The 5,568-nt window shown below is 41.3% G+C and overlaps 1 long non-coding RNA gene across 1 annotated transcript; it reads right to left on the reverse strand.

Annotated features, from left to right (window-relative positions):
* Positions 1-366: 366 nt before the first annotated feature.
* On the reverse strand, positions 367-5,029 carry LOC139064715 (uncharacterized). Its single transcript, XR_011517715.1, has 2 exons — positions 530-5,029; positions 367-450 (listed from the first exon to the last, which is right to left on the reverse strand). It is a non-coding gene; the product is annotated as an uncharacterized lncRNA (long non-coding RNA).
* Positions 5,030-5,568: the final 539 nt, after the last annotated feature.

Below are 5,568 nucleotides of genomic sequence, written 5' to 3' on the forward strand. Positions count from 1 at the left end.
ACATCTGGAGCCATGTGGCTTTAAGCATTTTAATTTTTATTTTTTGAGAAAAATAAACTGAAAAAAATATTTATTTCATCATATTAATTTTATTCTAGACTAACAGAATGCAATAAAAAATTACAACATTTCTCGAAGAGCTATTTTCAAAATCTATTTCTTAATCATTTTTATTTTTACAGTAATTAAAAAAACTTGCAGTTACAACCTGCCTGATGACATTTTCCCACATCTGCAAAGCTCACTGGAAGGACACAAACCGAGGACGATATTTTCCTGATATAGGGTTTATTACTCAAGTAAGTGTCATGTTTGGAGGAAGGTACCTAACCCAAGACATGCAGAATGCAACACAGACCAAAAACGGATGGTAAAATGATTTATTTATAAAGGAGGAACTTAGGATGCACAGATAAGTCTGTGGTTGGAACTGCTACGACAGCTCAGCGTCTGGAGGAGGGAGAACACAGGTGAGCATAGGTTCTGATTCAGAAGTCCATTGTAGGCAGAGGTGCTCAGCAGAACTTACTGTGGGGCGTGTAGATGTTGGCTGGAGGAGGGAGAGGTAGAGAGCCGGGGGGAAGCGCAGGACAGGGAGCATAGGTGGAGAGAAGCGGGGCGTCCTGGTGGATGGGGCACTGGGTTGAGATGAGAGGTGGGTTATGGAGGTTGGTGATATGGTCCGCGTGCTGAAAATCCAAATCCTGGAGTCAGCGTCGGCGCTCCGCACACGCACACCACGCCAGGGGAGGGGCACCAAACGCAAACTTATGAAAAAATAAAATATACATGATGAAGACAGATTTCAATTAGAAGATGTGCAAAGCAAGTTAACAGCATGTTTACAGAGAGAAAACAATACAAAAAGTAGAGATGGACCGTGTCCACTTTTCACTCTGTCCGGTACCGGGACGTCCGGACTGGGGGTTCTTGTTTTCATGAAAATATCCAGCTTTTCATCCAGGGATCGAATTATGGGGGAGCTGTATATCCCACATCCAGGGGAGCCGGAAAAAATTTTCTTCCTATATTACTTCATTTATGGACTCTTCTGAGCAGAGAGCATAGAGAGCGGCACAGCGCGTTGTTGCGCAGCGCTACTTGACCGCGGTCGCAGCGCTCCAGGTGGCTGCTTCCAGCGCACGGTCCATTCTCAAAGTGGCGCAACCAAAAAACTATAATTAACACACGATCGTTCATGTCCGCACATGTTCTCTACTTTCTGTCTTATCTGTGCCTGAAGCGCTCTGCTGCCGAGCTCATCACCTGTGCTGCGGTGATTTCACCTCACTGACGCAGCATCGAATCGCGCACTCCGCTTTGCGGCCGGTCAGGATATCCCTTTGATCTGCTCAAAAGTAACTGATGAGGTGAAAAAGTAATAATCCAGGTAGCAGTTTTTCTGGAGAGTTTAGAGGAGATGCAGGAAGATGAGAGACAGACAGGACAGGAAATAGTTAAATTAAAACAAAACAAAGTGTTGAAAAGTAAAATGTAGGTAGATTTATCTCCACTACACGTTTTTACCTGTATAAAACATTAAGTTATACACATGTAATATTTATACATCTGATACAATTCAGATCACCTTCAACACTCAGTCACACAGCCAGGGCCGTTTCAAGACATTTTGGGGGCCAAGGCAAAATGCCCCCTCCCCCCACCCCCACCCCATAACTGAGCTCCCCAGAAGCCTCTGTGTAATTCATACCCTCTCCAGGAGTGTTAGTTATACAGTGTTTATAAAAGCCCCTCAGACATCACTGACATGTTCTAATATTATCAGATGAAAACTAAATTATCAGACATGCTGTCTCATCTGCTTCTTTTCTACACTTGCTAAAAGGAACAAAACCATGTGAAAGCCACTATTTGTGGATTCTCTGAAAGTTTCCATGGAGTGTGTGACAACTTATTTTTTCATTGATCCTATCGTCTAATCTCACAGCTGAAACAAGCATCCTTAATAATCTGTGCACAGGAAGCGTACCGATGCTGTAGTAAAACAAAAGGTATAATAATTTATTATTAATAAAACCTTGTTGCAGCACTGAAGCAGAAAAATGAGATTTTGCATTAAATATGCAAAATATTTACATATGAATTGTTTTAGAGCCCTTTAATTGGCAGAATCTGATATTAATTTAGTTCTTACAAAAAATGGGTCCCAACATGGTTTGTGTGGCGTTGCCATAGTGTGACGTCATAGGCACAGAAACCCTGTCCTCTTGTTTGAAAATGGAAATATGGTCACCCTATATTCAACTAACTGTCCACCCGGGCTTTTGCGCTGAGACACTTCGCTGCCAATGACTTTGAACGTCAGTTGGGAGTCAGTCTCATGCAGACTGACCAATGAAGAGAGGGCCTCAAGTTAAGACTCTCTCCTCATTGGTCAGTCCACACGAGGTGGGTCAAATGTTACCCCGAGAGGGTTACGTGATGTCAGGTATTCAAGTATTGAGTATATTTACTGCATATTACAGTAAAATATTCTGTATGTGACCACATTATGGTGATCCTTGGGTCGTGATGATGGGGCCCTTGAATATTGTTGCCCAGGGTACAACAAAGTGTTAATCTGGCCCTGCCTACCGGGCATTCATTAGTAGCTAAGTGAGAGAGGCTGAGAGGGAAAAAAACTCAGAGAAGCTTTAGAGCTTTTTTACTGCTGGAGAAAAACGTAGCAAGTCATCATCTTCCTAAATGCAATTATTCTCTTCTGAATCAGCACTTCTATAAAGAAGAAATAGTTAAATGCAACAAAGGGAAATATCCTTTTATTCAGCCTGTTCATGTGACTTGTATCAAAAAATAAGTCTGAACAGTGTTAAAGGTTGTTCATCTAAAAATAAACCTTTAAGAGTTTGAAGATTTTTTTGTTTTAATAAGTTCATCTTAAAACATCTTTCTCAAGTAAAATAAAGTTTCCTCTGTGAGGTCAGATAGGCCCATCTGTGCTGTTTTGAAACAGAAATAAACAAATGAATCATATTTGTCCACCCAAATACTTGATAAATATCACAAAAACAGGAAGGACAAAAACACTGTCAAGGTAAAGCAAGAAGTTTTATTTTTAAATAAGCGGCTGTTTGTGATTAATCATGAGTTAACTATGGACATGATTTATATCATTATTAAATAGCCCATGTGGCCTATAGGCTATGTAACTGAGATTTAATATGAAAAATTAGACAAACCTATTTTCAAATTTGCTCAATGTTGATATATATTTCATAAACATTTACGGGCCAAGAGGAACACCAGCTGCTGATGGTATAATTTGAAGAAAAAAGTCCATTATGCTAACCTCCTCCCTTCATATTCAGAATTTTCTAGTTGTGTATATTGTGCCTCTCTAGTTATTAATAAAGGTTAAATAGTTTTGAATTTAGTCATGTCACATGCCAGTGATTGTGTTGTTTTTTCTGTGTGTGTGTGTGTGTGTGTGGGGGGGGGGGGGCACCACGAAGACTTTGAGCTTAGGGCACCAAAATAGCTAGCAACGGCCCTGCCTGGAGTAGAGGTAAGTATCTAAAGAGGCCGACAGAAATCCTGACGAAGGGTAAAAATCCAAATCAGTTCCAGGCGAAGTAAGAAAGGTCAACATCCAACAATACTAGAGCTAAACACTACGAATAACATTAATCCAAGAAATACTAGAGATAACTCGAGTGGCTGGCTACTACCACACTGAGGCAATCTTCCGGCGTCGAATTGTGTCCTCCATCCACCTTAAATAGGAAAACACCCCGCTGATCAGGAACAGCTGGGCCACTCCCTCTCCTGGCAAGAGACTCACAGATGGTTAAGAGGAAGAGAGTACTCACCCCAGCTCATGACAGTAAGGGTAAAAAGGTATCTGAGTAGAAGGCGTACTGAGGCCTAGTCCACACGTAGCCGGGTCTTTTTAAAACGAATATCCGCCCCTCCAAAAACTTGCGTCCACACCACCTCGTTTTAAAAATAACTCTGTCCACACGTACCCGGATAAATACGTTGTTAAGGACATGCCAGACCTGTAGGCGGCTGTTACGATCCCTGGTTTCATGCCTCTAGAAAAGTTGCTGTACTTAGTTTAGTTTTGTTTTATCTGAGTTTACAGCCCAGCTCTCAATATTCTTCAGCCTGCAGCCCGTGGGATTCAATTGGCTTTGTTCCTGGTTCCACCGCCCATCACCTGGGACAAGCTGGGAATCATCCAACAATCACCTGGGACCAGCTGCGACTCGTCCAGAAATCAGCTGCTGGGTGGCATATAAGTCTTATGAGTCTCTTATATTATAAGAGACTTCCTGATCTGCCTGCAGTTGGGGAGCAGCTGATGGTGTGTTGTTTCCCCCACTTGGTCAGCTTTGTTGGAACTCTGTGCTGTTAAACTACTGTGAAGGATTACTAGTGAGATATTGTTGTTTAGAAGCTTGGTTAGACCTAAAGGTTTGTGTAGAGTTAAAGCTCCTCTGGTTGGATTTAGGGATAGTAAATGCTATTGCCTCTTTCAGTTGAAGTCCTTCTGAACCTGTGTTTTTTGTCTGGTATATTCACAGCTATGAGAGCTTTAAGTTAATATTGTGAATGCCCTGTTTGTTTGGTAAGGTTTGTCTCTGTTAGTATTTATCTGTATATTGTAAGTTTATTTATCCGCTGTTTTTCTTTATTAAATGCATGTACTCCTCCCATTCCATCTGGTCATGGGTTTATGTTACCTCCTTACCTTCCTAGCATAGCCAGGACGTAACAGCCGCAGTATTTCCCCCGTTCTTAACCTCGTCCTTCGTCTGTGGTCTTCCACAAGCAGCAGTAATTCCACTTGCAAAAACAAACAAGCAAAAAGCGCTTGGACGATTGATAAAGCGAGCGCAGCTCTGAGGGCATCCATGCTGTCGGCTAGTGTAAACACAGGTCGCACACGTGATGTCAGCATTTTTTTGTCGTGGAAAGTGACGTTGCGGACCTGAAAACTCCGGTTTTGTCTGTCCACTCGCAGACACCCAAAACGGAGAAAACGCAGATCTTCACTTTGGCCGGAGTTTTTAAAAAGATCCGTTTTCGTGTGAAAAAACTCCGTTTTCGTGTGGATGACAGGCCAAAACGTAGAAAAATATCTACGTTTTGGCAGATCCCCGGCTACGTGTGGACAGGGCCTGAGTATCATCTGGTCTAATATTTTTAAAATGATGACATCAAACAGACAAACATTAAGAAGTTATGGGCAAATATTGGTATTTTAAAGACTAAAGGGGGAAAATGTAAACAAATAAACAACATAATTACAAAATAACAAACTTTAGGCAAAACTTAGACACAAACTGAGGACAATATTTTCCTGGTATACAGGGATTATTTAGTTGTCTGAAAATGTAACACGTTTAAAAAAATACCGCGATAATACCGAAAACCGTGATAATTTTGGTCACAATAACCGTGAGGTTAAATTTTATAACAATAACCAGCAGAAATCATCATTTTGGAAAAGTCACACCAGGTCATCTAGAAATCTGATGGAGGACATGCAAGTGAAACTGGAAAAATGTAAATATTGTGTAAAAGTCCATCTTTTTCAGTAAT

The sequence above is a fragment of the Nothobranchius furzeri genome, unplaced genomic scaffold (assembly GCF_043380555.1).
Source record: "Nothobranchius furzeri strain GRZ-AD unplaced genomic scaffold, NfurGRZ-RIMD1 Scf046, whole genome shotgun sequence".
Taxonomy (NCBI): Eukaryota; Metazoa; Chordata; class Actinopteri; order Cyprinodontiformes; family Nothobranchiidae; genus Nothobranchius; species Nothobranchius furzeri.